The following is a 14,782-nucleotide window of genomic DNA, read 5'->3' as shown; positions in this document are numbered from 1 at the left end:
GCATAGTGCCCAATGCCTGGGCTGAGTGGGGAGGATGTACGATGGAGGGGAGGGCAGCGAATGACGAATGCATGGCACGACAGAAGAGAGCATGTGCCACATGGCAAGGTTGGGGAGGGGGGCCACTCACATCGAGCATGCAGTAAAGTGATGATGTTTCTCTTCCCCCCCTGTACATGTCACATAGGTCAGCGCCCATCAGAAGATTGACATTTGGCGTGCCATCGCCAAGGACGTCCGGGCCCTGGGGGTCCACACCAGAAGGGGCACCCACTGCCGCAAGAGGTGGGAGGACATCCGCCGCGGGAGCAGGAAGACCGCGGAGGCTCTGCTGGGGATGGCCTCCCAACCTAGGAGGGGTGCCAGTCGTACCTTGACCCCCCTGATGTCCCGGATCCTGGCGGTGGCCTACCCCGATTTAGATGGGCGCTTGAGGACATCACAGCAGACACAAGGGGGTGAGTACCAGCACATTCAGCTATTTTGCGCGCAGTGGAGGTGCCTGGGTGGGGGAGGAGGGCTGTGGGTATCCCTAGGCCAAGGCGATTTCTGTAGGATAGGCCCGTCCGTGAGGTATGGTCCTGTGCCCCCGCCCCCCACCTCTGTAGGGTGCCTAGTAACGCGATTCATGGATCAATGGATACTGTGTGGGCAGTTGTCGCCCATAGGCTTGTAGGGCATGTCCCAGTGAATGAGTAGTGTACCCCAAGTGCGCAGCGTAGTGCAGGGGGCTTCTGTGTCTGCCCTCTCCGCGAACGGTGTCCCCAATGCATGCACTCAACTTGTCTTTATGTTTTCCACCCCCCCCCATTGTCTTTGTTTTTCTGTGAATGTGTGCATTAGCATCATCAGGCGGAGGAGAAGTGGCATTGGCGCAAGAGGGAGCTGCATCTCACATGGCCCCGGAGGGCCATGCAACGGACTCCGACATGACCAGTGAGACGGAGGGCGAGGGGGGCTCCACCACGGGATCCGTGGAGACGTCAGCGACACCGACACGTCCTCGGAAGGGAGCTCCCTTGCGGTGGTGGCAACATCCGTGCCCACCGATCCTACAGGTACAGCCGCCACCCAGCGCACCAGCTCCGCCCTCCCAGCAGCCTCTCGGCCTTCGGCCCGTGCCCGCAAGGCCAGGAAGCCGGCCATCTCCTTCGCCCCAGGCACCTCAGGCCCTGCCCCAGTCACCCCTGCTGCCCTCAGTGAGGAGGTCATTGACCTCCTGCGGACCATCATTGTTGGGCAGTCTACCCTTTTGAATGCCATCCAGGGTGTGGAGAGGGAGGTGCATCAAAGCAATGCATACCTGGAGGGCCTTCATTCGGGTCAGGCTGCCCATCAACGATCGTTCAACGCTCTGGCCTCAGCACTGACGGCAGCGATTGTCCCTGTCTCCAGCCTCCCTCTTCTGACTCCCTCCACCCAGTCCCACTCCCCTGTTCCTCTGCCTATCCCATCCACACCTACAGACCAGCCTGCACACACCTCAACACCCAAGGGCAGGTCATCCAGACATAAGCACCACAGGACACACAAGCATTCACCCAAGCAACATCCAGATGCAGACATGCCAACAGTCACTACCTCCTCTGTGTCCCCCACCTCCTCGTCTCCCTCCTCCCTCCCTGTGATGTCTCCACACACACCTGCAAGCACACCACCATCAGCCATTGCACCCATCACCAGCACACCCTCCAGACCAGTCCACACACGTGCAGTCACCATCCCCACTGCCATGTACACGTCCCCTGTGTCCTCTCCCAGTGTGTCTGTCACCCCCGCTTCCCAACCACACAAACGCAGGCAGGCACCCAAACAACAGCCATCCACCTCATGTCAGCCTCATGCCCAAGCACCTGCACCCAAAGACAGCACACTTGACTCTCCTACAACCACATCCTCTTCCCCCACTCCCATACCCACTCCAGCCACCCTTCCCATGGCTCCAAAGAAAATCTTCCTCTCTAAAGTGGACCTCTTTTCCTCACCTGACCCACCCCCTCCATCCCGTAAGAGTTCCACAAACACCTCAGCCACCACCAGCCCAGCAACTCCCAAGAACGTCGTGCCTGGTTTTTGGAGTCCGCCCTTTCCTTGGGCTGGGACATCGTCCAGCAGCAAAGGCACAGCCAGCCCCCCCCTGGGAAGAGGAGCAAAAAACTGAAGGGCAGGTGCGACAGGCCTGATACGCCTGCCCCCAAGGAGGGTAGCCTTGCACCGTCACCTGCCACATCGGGTAAGGGAGCCAAGGGCCACGGACAGTCTGCCAAGGAGGGCAAGGGCACCAAGGCGCAAAAGGCAGGGAGCAGCCGACCTGGCCATGAGGGCCCCACGAGCCCCATTCCGGGGGCATCGGAGGAGAGCCAGGGCCCCAGGACTCCATCACAGGAGGGCCCGCAACGGAAAGGTCCGATGCAGACTGAGCGGCAAGTATTGGCCAGGTGTGGTTCACTGGAAACACAAGACAGGCACCGCTGAACAGGGCCCCGCCGTGAGGAGCACCGCTGAACAGGGCCCCGCCGTGAGGAGCACCGCTGAACAGAGCCCCGCCGTGAGAAGCACAGCTGAACAGGGCCCCGGCGTGACCAGAACCGCTGAACAGGGCCCCGCCGTGAGAAGCACCGCTGAACAGGGCCCCGCCGTGAGAAGCACCGCTGAACAGGGCCCCGGCGTGAGAAGCACCGCTGAACAGGGCCCCGCCGTGACCAGAACCGCTGAACAGGGCCCCGCCGTGAGAAGCACCGCTGAACAGGGCCCCGCCGTGAGAAGCACCGCTGAACAAGGCCCCAGTGTGAGAAGCACCGCTGAACAGGGCCCCGCCATGAGAAGCACCGCTGAACAGGGCCCCGCCGTGACCAGAACCGCTGAACAGAGCCCCGCCGTGACCAGAACCGCTGAACAGGGCCCCGCCGTGACCAGAACCGCTGAACAGGGCCCTGCCGTGAGAGGCACCGCTGAACAGGGCCCCGCCGTGAGAAGCACCGCTGAACAGGGCCCCGGCGTGAGAAGCACCGCTGAACAGGGCCCCGCCGTGAGAAGCACCGCTGAACAGGGCCCCGCCGTGACCAGAACCGCTGAACAGGGCCCCGCCGTGACCAGAACCGCTGAACAGGGCCCGCCGTGACCAGAACCGCTGAACAGGGCCCCGCCCTGAGAAGCACCGCTGAACAGGGCCCTTCCTGTCAGGCACCGCTCCGCTGGGCCCTTCCTGTCAAGCACCGCTCCGCTGGGCCCTTCCTGTCAAGCGCCACTCCGCTGGGCCCTTCCTGTCAAGCACCGCTCCGCTGGGCCCTTCCTGTCAAGCACCGCTCCGCTGGGCACCGCCGTCTCAAGCACCGCTCCGCTGGGCCCTTCCTGTCAAGCACCGCTCCGCTGGGCCCTTCCTGTCAAGCGCCGCTCCGCTGGGCCCTTCATCTCAAGCACCGCTCCGCTGGGCACCGCCGTCTCAAGCACCGCTCTGCTGGGCCCTTCCTGTCAAGCGCCGCTCCGCTGGGCCCTTCATCTCAAGCACCGCTCCGCTGGGCACCGCCGTCTCAAGCACCGCTCCCCTGGGCCCTTCCTGTCAAGCACCGCTCCGCTGGTACCTTCCTGTCAAGCACCGCTGGCCCATTGGCAGTCCCGGTTCTGTGTCGGGCAGGCCTTCACGACGCACTCTGCCCACCATCCCTCCTTCATGACCAGTGGTCTCTGTAATCCACCTGATGGACTGTGGCTTTGCACTCCCCAGGATGTAACAGTGGGCAATCCACCCACTGTAGAGACTTGTGATACTGTGGCTTTGCACTCCCCAGGATGGCACAGTGGGCAATCCACCCACTGTAGAGACTTGTGAGACTGTGGCTTTGCACTCCCCAGGATGGGACAGTGGGCAATCCACCCACTGTAGAGACTTGTGAGACTATGGCTTTGCACTCCCCAGGATGGCACAGTGGGCATGGAGGCCCTTCGTGGATCTGGCGTCGTGGACTCATGTGGCTGAGGTGCCCCCCCTTCCCTTCCCCCTGAGGTGCCTGTCTTTTTATTTTAGTGATGCCCCAGCAGTGTTCTCTCCAATGGACTCGATCTCGTGTGTGGGCTTTGCCGATGTGTTGCTGCACATTGGCCCACGGACATTTGGACTTTGAATGACTGGGCCGGACTTTTGCTACTTGTATGGATATAGTTCTAGATGTGTATTCATTCTTCATATATTGCTAAGGTCGCTACACTTTATTGTTGCAATAATATGGTTCTACTTTTACATTCATTGCCTTTTGTCTTTGTTTTTGGGGGGGGGTTGGGGGTGTCACTCTGACTTTTTTATCTGCATAGGTGTGTAGGTATTTCAGTGGGGGTGAGGGTGGGGGTGTGTGTGTGGCGTATGTGTGTGCCCGTAACCTTTCCTCCTCCCCCCTCCCCTGTGTCGTAGGTGCAGTACTCACCGTTGTCGTCTGCGGCGAGGTTCGTGATCCTGGAAGAAGAGCAGGAAGGCAATGGCTGGGAGGATGTGGAGTTCGGGTTCCATGCTGTTCCGATTCCGCGTGGAGTGTGTCGAGGTAGGCGTTTTCCATTGGAGATGTCTGTTTCCGCCGTGTTTTTATCGGCGGGGCTCCCGCCCCGGAAAGGTGGCGGATTGGTGAGTCGTGATAGGGTGGGCGGTACATTGTCTGCCGCCTGCCTGTTGGCGGTGACCGCCGCGCTGTTTGTTTGTACCGCCGTGGCGGTCGGAGTGTTAATGCGGCGGCCTGTGTTGGCGGTTCCCGCCAGGGTCAGAATACAAATTTTTAGGCCGCCAGCCTGTTGGCGGGTTGGCCGCCGCTTTAACACTGACAGCCAGGGTCAGAATGACCCCCTGTGTGTGTTACCTTGTCCTGACTGTATTTACTGTGTCTACCCTTTCTCAACCACAATAGCCGTTTTTTGCCTTGTCTCCTCTGTAATCTCCTTGTTTTGCCTTGTCTCTCTGTGTTTTGCCTTGTCTCTCTGTGTTTTGCCTTGTCTCCTCTGTAATCTCCGTGTTCTGCCTTGTCTGTCTGTGTTTTGCCTTGTCTCCTCTGTAAATCTCCGTGTTTTGCCTTGTCTTTCTGCAACTCGCAAGTTGTGCCTGTCTCCTTCGTAATTCCCGCGTCTGCCTGATCTTGTCTGCTTCTGCCATCTGTTCTCACCTCGTTTTTCCGCTCCTACTGCGCCTGTTCCTTTCTTTTTTGCCGCCCTCTGTGCCCCCCTGCCCCCCTAGTGCATCGGCTCCCCCGAGCCGTCTCCTTTCCCGCTGCTGCGTCCCTTTGGCCCCGCCCCCTTCGAGCCCCCATTCATTCACGCCTCCTGCCACCTGCCTCCCAGCTGCTCCTCCCCTTCTTAATTGTGGTCGCTGCGCGACGGCTCAGCGGGCAAGCCGCTGGCGCGCTGGAGGCACGCCAGAGGCAAGCCCGTCTGCGCCCGTCCGCGCCTGGACCGCGCCCAGCACCACCCCCCCTGGCCCAAGGAATCCCCACACCTCCAGACACCACTACACTGCCAGCAACCTCAACGCACTCAACCCTGGCCGCTCCACAGCATGCTTCCAGTCCTCACCAAAGAACACCCACGGACCCTTCTCCTGCCACAACTGCAGATTCACCTGCGACAGAACCACCGAACCTCCAAAGACCAGAACCAACCACCTCCGCTGCATACTCCTTAACACCCGCTCCGCACGCAAGCACGCCATCGAGCTCTGGGACCTGCTCGACACCTCAGCCCCGGACGTGGCCTTCCTTACTGAAACCTGGTGGAACGACTCCTCGGCGCCCGACATCGCCATAGCCATCCCGGAGGGCTACAAGATTACCCGCAGGGATCGCACAAACGGAATCGGAGGAGGAATAGCCATCGCCCACAAGACCACCCTCAAGGTCCACACCCACACGGACAACACCCTCAAGACCGCCGAACACCTGCACTTCCAAATACACACCGACCCTGACACCACCCTCAGAGGAACGCTCGTCTACAGACCCCCAGGACCACGGGCACCCTTCAGCGACTCCATCTCTGACCTAGCCAGCACCCACGCACTCACCTCTACAGACTACATCCTCCTCGGGGACCTCAACTTCCACGTCGAGAACAACAACGACGTCAACTCCACCACCCTGATCGACAACCTCGCCAACCTCGGCCTCAGACAACTTGTCACCACACCCACCCACGCAACCGGCCACATACTTGACCCCATCTTCTCCACAAGCGCCCACATCACCTTCAACCACATCACCGAACTCCACTGGACCAACCACCACTGCATCCACTTCACCTTCCAGAAACAGGTCAAGCACCACCGTACCCTACAACCACCCCGCCGCCACTGGAGCAAAGTCACCCAAGAACAGCTGACCAGCACCCTTGCCCAGAACCCGCCCAATGACCCCACCGACCCAGACACCACCGCCCACAACCTCAGACAATGGATCAACGACTGCGCCAACTCACTTGCCCCACTTAAAAAGACCTCCAACAACCAAGCCAGCAAGAAAGCCACGTGGTTCACCGAAGAGCTCCAGACCTCCAAGCGCATCTGCCTGAAACTTAAGAATAAATGGCTCACCGAACACACACCCGACAGCCTCACGGCCCACAAAGACGCCACCCGCAGACACCACCAACTAATCAGACTAGCCAAAAGATCATCCTTCAAAGACCGCCTAGATAACAACGCACACAACAGCAAAGAGCTCTTCAGCATCGTGAAAGAACTCTCCAACCCCAGCACCAACATCAACGACATTCCACCCTCACAAGAGCTCTGCGACTCTCTGGCCACATTCTTCCACCAAAAGATCACCGATATCCACGACAGCTTCAACACCACAGCCTGCCCCACCACGCCAGACACCACCCCCGCTAATACTACCCACTCCGATCGCCTAACCTCCTGGGCCAATGTCAACGACACCGAGACATGCAAATTCATGAACTCCATTCACTCCGGATCTCCGTCAGACCCATGCCCCCACCATGTGTACAACAAATCGGACGCAGCCATCGCTCCCCAACTACGGAAGGTCATCAACATCTCCTTCGAAACAGAAACATTCCCGGAAAGCTGGAAACACGCCGAAATCAACGCCCTACTTAAGAAGCCCAAAGCAGACCCCCAGGACCTTAAGAACTTCCGACCCATCTCCCTAATCCCATTCCCTGCGAACGTCATTGAGAAAGTCGTCAACGCACAATTGACTCGCCACCTCGAAAACAACGACATCCTAGACCCCTCCCAGTCCAGCTTCCGACAAAACCACAGCACCGAGACCGCGCTCCTCGCCGCCACAGATGACATCAGACGCCAAACGGACAACGGCGAAACTTCAGCCCTCATCCTCCTGGACCTATCAGCCGCCTTCGACACGGTATGCCATCACACTCTGATAACCCGCCTCCCCGAAGCCGGAATACAAGAGAAAGCCCTCGAGTGGACCACATCCTTCCTCTCCGACAGAACCCAGAGAGTCCGCCTCCCTCCCTTCCGCTCCAAAGCCACCAAAATCATCTGCGGCGTACCCCAGGGCTCATCCCTCAGCCCAACACTATTCAACATCTACATGGCACCCCTCGCCCAAGTAGCCTGCCAACACAACCTCAACATCATCTCCTATGCTGACGACACCCAGCTCATCCTCTCCCTCACCAAAGACCCACACACCGCCAAGTCCAACCTCCATGAGGGAATGCAGGCCGTTGCCGAATGGATGAGAAACAGCTGCCTGAAACTGAACTCGGACAAGACGGAAGTCCTCATCCTCGAACCCAACCCCTCCGCCTGGGATGACTTCTGGTGGCCTACATCCCTAGGAACCCCACCAACACCTACCGACCACGCACGCAATCTGGGCTTCATCCTCGACTCCTCCCTCTCCATATCAAAACAGGTCAACGCAGTCACCTCCTCCTGCTACAACACTCTCTGCATGCTCCGCAGGATCTACACGTGGATCCCAACAGACACTAGGAAAACAGTGACGCAGGCCCTCGTCAGAAGCAGGCTAGACTACGGCAACGCACTCTACACAGGCATCCCGACAAAACAACTACGGCGCCTCCAACGCATTCCAAAACGCCTCCGCCCGACTGATCCTCAACGTACCCCGCCGCAACCACATCACACCCCACCTGAGAGATCTCCACTGGCTCCCCGTTGAAAAGAGTATCACTTTCAAGCTCCTCACCCACGCACACAAAGCACTCCACAACACCGGACCTGCCTACCTCTACAACAGACTCAGCTTCTACACCCCCACCCGCCATCTCTGCTCCGCAGACCTCGCACTCGCCACCGTCCCCCGCATCCAACGAAAGACATCCGGCGGCAGATCCTTCTCATACCTCACCGCCAAGACATGGAACACTCTCCCAATCAACCTACGATGGACCCAGGACCTACTCGCCTTCAGAAGACTCCTCAAGACCTGGCTCTTCGACCAGTAGCAGTTTACCCCCCCCTCAGCGCCTTGAAACCCTAACGGGTATGTAGTGCGCTCTATAAATAGAGTGATTGATTAGTTTAGTTCTTAGGTTGCCAACAAAAAGGTGGGAACATAGGTGGACTCTAGATAGAACCTTGCTTCTGGAGGATGAGGTGGTTACGGAACTGCTGGCGGATTCAGAGGAATTTTTTAGGATAAACTTGGGTTCAGCTCCCTTGGCGATAGTTTGGGATACATTTAAGGCCTTCTTGAGGGGATGTCTGATTAGGATTGCTGCATATAGGAGGAAATTATATAATGAAGAAATAAGTAGGTTGGAGACTCAAATACGACAATGTGAGCAGGGAATGTTAAGTAAGGAGCAGGGTGAGGAGTTGAATAACCTTGTTAAGCAATGTCAGACAGCTAGCTTGGAGTTGGCAGCTCTTTTGGATCGCAGGGTTAGATTGAGATGTGAAGCTAATAGGGTGATGCACTTCGAGTATAGTGAGAATAGTAGTAAATTGTTGCCCTGGAAGATAAAATCAGATAGGTCAGGAATCGGGTGACAGAAATTCGAGGAGATGAGAACTCAGGTGAGATTAGTAAAGATGCTGAGCAGGTGGAAGAGGGTTTTTTAAATTTCTTTAAGGATTTATAAACAGAAGATTTGAAGCTGCCGAAGGAGAAATTGAAGGAGTGGCTTGGGGAATTAGAGTTACCGACTTTGGATGAAGAAGAGAGACGGTTGCTTAATGAACCGGTACGGCTTAGTGAGGTAGAAAGGGTCATCTCAGCTGGTAAATTGGGGAAGGCAGCCGGACCAAATGGGTTACCGATGGAGGTTTATCGAGCTCTGGGTAGCAGTATTTTAAAAATCCTGAAGCAATTATGTGACAAGATTATGGGGGGAGATGAGAATCTTCCTCCAATCTGGAAGGAGGCGATTATTACGCTAATTCTAAAGCCCGGTAAGGACCCTAGGAAGTGTGATTCATACTGCCCAATTTCACTGTTAAAATCTGACTATAAAGTTTTTGCTAAACTCCTGGCTGATAGATTGGCGATGGTGATGGGGAAACTCATACACATAGACCAGAGAGGGTTTCTGAAATGTAGGCATATGCAGGATTTGACACAGGGATTGGTAGGGTCGATTGATTTTGCTACGTCGTTGCATATGCCTTTGGCGGTGATAATGGTGGATGCAACAAAAGCATTTGATAGGGTTAATTGTAGTTATTTGATGAAGGTTTGTGAATCATATAAAATTGGAGGCCAGTTTATTAGAATATTGAAGAAAATCTATCGGGACCCAAGCGCAAGAATATTGGTTAACGGTACACTTACTCCCTTAGTAAAGATAGAAAGAGGGATGAAAAAGGGGTGCCCATTATCCCCTCTATTATTTGATCTTTATATTGAACCATTAGCCTGTAGAATTAGGAGAGATAAGAGAATACCGCCTTTCCGGTGTGGAGACCTGGTTTAGAAGGTCTTGTTATATGCGGATGATCTAATGGTTTATACAGCGAACCTAAATCGGGCTAATCCGGTTCTACAAATGTTAACGGAGGATTTTGGGGGGGATCTCTGGTTATGCGGTTAACAATCAAAAGACTGAAATTATGGCATGGAACATGGAACTAAATGATGAGGTAGCAAATGTAAAAAAGAAGTCAAATATTTGGGCATTACAGTAACACAGGATTTATGTAAAATGGCGGAAATAACCCTTGCTCTGGTTATGAGGGAGGTGGACCTTTTACTGAGGAAATGGCTAACTCTTCCACTAACTATAATAGGTCGAATTAATGTGGTAAAAATGGTAATAGTCCCTAAATTAACTTTCATTTTTAATGCATTGCCATTAATGTTTAACAAGGTTGCTTTAAAGAAGTTGCAGGGGAAAATAAGTAGTTTTATTTGGGCATCAAAAGGTGTTTGTATATCATGGAAAAAGCTCAGGAGAAAGAGAGAACAAGGTGGGCTGGCAGCTCCTGATATATGGTTCTATGCATGGGCATACTTGCTAAAAAATGTAAGACTGAGTTTGTTGCATGTCATCGGTCTGAGCTGGGGCAGGTGTTAACTGTTATGATGGAAGGTGGGGAGGTTCAGAGAAGTTTTTTGTATAAGTTTGCGGATCCGAAGTTTAAAAAAAAAAATCGATTTAAGATATTATATGATTGGGCAGTTTTGTGGTATGAGGTGAGGGAGATTACAAGGTTGTCATATTATAATGAATATGTGCCAATTTGGGACTCTCCTGGATCTCCAGAGTGGACTAAAGATGCCCTGGCTATTCCCCTGAAAGAGGCAGGTTTGTTGCAATGGAAACATCTTTGTTATAATGGTGAACTTACAGACTTTGTTAATTTTAACATTGAGGTAGGAGGAGGGCTGTCTAAGTTTAAATATCTTCAGATGAAGTCATGGGCTGGGAATGTAGCAGAGGAAGTGGGAAGTACTAATGGACTGGTGGACCCGATGCAGCTGGATACCTCGATGAAGAAGGAAGTGTCGAAATGGTATTGGCTGATGTTGGATATTGTGGATGGGGAGTTTAACCTTCCAGAAGAAAATTGGAGAGAGTGCTTGCCGGAGCTGCACCTTAAAGACCTTTGGCAAGTATCCACTACACTTTTGTATAACACGGTTCAACCTGCTACGTTAAGGAGAAATTATCTATTTTCTATCCACAGAGCCTTCTGTACTCCCCGAAAACTGGCCAGGCTGAGACAAGATAACGTAGTGAGGTGTAAGAAGTGTGGTTCTGCATCAGCTGATGATTTACATATGTTTTTTGACTGCCCTTTACTTCGCATGTTTTGGCAAGAGGTGGGGGATGCAGTTAATGTCATTCTTTCCTCAAGCCCAAAGGTAAGACCTTCTATTGTGATGTTTGGCTGCTCATATGAGACACAGAAGATGGGTAGAGATAGAGTTAAACTGTTGTTTTATATGATGCTGGTGGCGAGAAGGGAGATCTGTAGAAAATGGATCAGCCCCGTTCCCCCTACTTATATTGAATGGAAAAATTATTTAATTTACTATTATAAGTTGTGCTGTTATAAAGTTTGCAAGAGGATTAGATTTTGGAATCTGCTGAAGCATTGGTTGGGAAGTGGGGAGGTATAAATAGATAGGAGATGATCCTATGATTATATCCTTCCCTCTGCTTTCCGCACTAGAGTTCTGGATGGAAGGTTTGTCCCGGACAGGGGTGAGGTGGGTAGGGGTCGGAGGGGTGCAGTTGGGTGAGAACCTTTGCTGCCCCTCCTCTCCACCTCCCCCACCCTATTGGTCATGTAAGGGAATTGGGAAGACATATGAGGCTCAATAAAAGAAAAAAAAAAAAAATCCATTCTACCACCCTGTACTGTACTGTATACTTCAATCTGCAAAACTCAACTAGACTGTATGCCAATCCACTCTACTGGAGTCTACAAAACGTTTGAATGCTGTATGACACAGCGCTAATCTCTACTGTACTACACGGTACTCCAATTGATGACACTTTCCTTGACTGTATGCTATGCTGCTCCACTCTACTGCACTATATGCCACTATAGTCTCTAACACGCCACTCCATTCTATAACTCTTTACTCCACTCTATACAACCCCACTCCAGTTTACTCCATGCCACTATACTCCACTCTACTACACTTTATCCCACACTACTTCACTGTACTCTCTGTCTGACACTCTACTTCACAATATGCAACTCCACTCTACAACACCGAGCTACACTCTAGGTCACTCTATGACACTTTACTCCATTCTATGTTCATACAATCTAGGCCATTGTACTACACTTAACAACATGCCACTCAACTTCTCTCTATGATACGCCACTCCACTATATGACACGACACTCCACTCTATGACACTGTCCTCCACTGTACTCTATGATACTATGCTTGATGATACTCCACTTGTGACACTCTACTTCACCCTACTTCACTCAAAACACTACACTCTATGGCAGTGCACAACACCCTACTCTACTGTTCTAAACACTATTCCACTGTACATCTTGCTGCTCCTGTCTACAATACCTTGACTCCACTATATGAGACACCATGCCGCTGTATTATATAACACTTTACTCCACTGTAGAACACTACTACACTCTGCTCTACTCCACTTGATTCCACTCTACAGTATTCCAGTCTATGACAATAGTCTTTATGACACTCGTCCACTGTACTGTAGAGCACTCTTCATAACAACTCTCCACTTGCGACATTGGACTCTAGGGTTTAAAATACATTTTTATTAAAAAAAATTAAAAAACAATTGGCTTTCAATAAAAAAATCAAAAACAAAAGTCAAAGTTTAGTTATAGCTAGGAAAGCTTGTTTTCTCTCTACGATCCAAGTTTAAACTACACACAGTTTAAAAATTACAAAGTTATAGTTATAGCTTTCATTTACAATTTGTGCACCACTTTCAAATTGCCATATGTAGTGCACTTTGTTACATGATCCTTTCAGCTCTGCTAACCAGAAAACACTAAAAATAACTCACCACTCTATTATGCACTATGCTGTCACAAATGATGTAATTTGAGAAGTGTTGGTATGAATGCTTTGATTCCACATGCTGTAACTGATGTAGTATGCAAAAGTATAAACAGTGCATTGAGAAGGTATTAGTTATAGTTAATGTAGTGGCAAGTGAGTTCACAAGACTGTGTTCAGAGGTGCAAGACTATGGGACTGATTACAACTTTGGAGGAGGGTGTTAATCCGTCCCAAACGTGACGGATATACCACCCCTCGTATTACGAGTCCATTATATCCTATGGAACTCGTAATACGGTGGAAAGGATATTCGTCACATTTGGGACGGATTAACACCATCCTCCAAAGTTGTAATCAGGCCCTATAGCTTGGGCAGTGGAGTGTACCAGGATAGAGGGGAGTGGAATGTCATAGAGTGCCATAAATGTGGTAGATGTTTACAGGTGAAGTTATAAATAGTGGAGGATAGGATCATACAATGGAGCAGCATAGAGTTGAGTGGCATACACTGTAGTGGGATAGAGTTGATTGCCTTAAAGTGGTGTAGCTTACATTGGATTAGCATACAGTGGAATACTGTACAGTGGAGTGTAGAAAAGTGGAGTGGCATAGAGTGTAATAGCGTGGAGTGGAGTGGAGTGTCATAGAGTAGAGTAGGATACAGTGGATTTTCACAGAGCAGGGTGGTGCACATTGAAGTGGCGTAGCTTAGAACCAAGGAGTGACGTCTCCTACGGTAGAGTGGAGTGCCATGTCATACAGTTGAGAGCAATTAAGAATGAAGATAAATCCTACCCAGTTGCAAGACATTTTAAAGAATACCATGATAAAAATGTCAATAAACTACAATTTCTGGTCCTGGACAGGATCAAAGTGAATGAAAGAGGAGGTAATAGGACGTTGGACTTAAGAAAACTTGAGTCACGGTTGATTATAAGATGTAACACAATGGAGCCAGGAGGAATGAATAAGGATGAAGAATTATCCGTGCATTTATATTGATAATAATAATTTTTATAATAATGTTCATTCTAATAATAGGAGTCGTGAAATATGAATTTAAAATGTACTAAAACTTTTATGGAAATTGTTGAAGTTTTTGTCTGTTTTTCGTTGAAATGTCTCTTTTTTTCATTTCCATTGTTGATAGGAGGCATGATCGCCAAAACAAATAAAAAGCAAAGGAGCTATTATATCATAAAAACTTCAGGACTACTTAAAAAAGTAATTACAAGGAGAAGAGCCGCAGATTTTGTGTGTGAGTATATTGGATATAAAATATATAACATAGAAATAAAAAATAAAAAATGAAAAATGAAAAATAGAACAATATATTGCTTTGATTAGGGGATTGAATAAATGTATGGAATTTGGTTCTTGATAACAACTAATAAGTTTGAAAAAATTGATTTGGGAAATATGTACTTTTTTCTGTGTTATATAAAGTTAAGGAATTTGTAGCAGTAGGAACACATTTTAAGATGACCGCCATTATTTCAAAAGGGATGTAGTCCGTTTTCTATGTTTATGTTTGTGGTTTGAGTCATAACAGGAAATGGAAGAAGGGCTCTGAATATCTCCATGAACAAGGGAGCAGAGTCTACTGAAACGCGTTGGAGTGAATTATTGCCATTTTTCTTTATCTGCTTGATTGAATAAATCTTCGATTGAAGCAAGTAAGTGACTGCGACGTCTTCTTCTGTGTAAAGAAGTAATTTTGGGAATTTGGAAGGGTTTGCGACCCTTTCGTAGAAAAATAAAATGTGCTCTCACGGTCAAATGGATGAATATCTTGAAACTGGCTGACTTATTTCAAGCTCTACAAACTCTATACCAGC

This window comes from Pleurodeles waltl, chromosome 12, assembly GCF_031143425.1.
Source record: "Pleurodeles waltl isolate 20211129_DDA chromosome 12, aPleWal1.hap1.20221129, whole genome shotgun sequence".
Lineage (NCBI taxonomy): Eukaryota > Metazoa > Chordata > Amphibia > Caudata > Salamandridae > Pleurodeles > Pleurodeles waltl.
The sequence above is the reverse complement of the archived record's forward strand: the minus strand, read 5'-3'. Positions refer to the sequence as shown.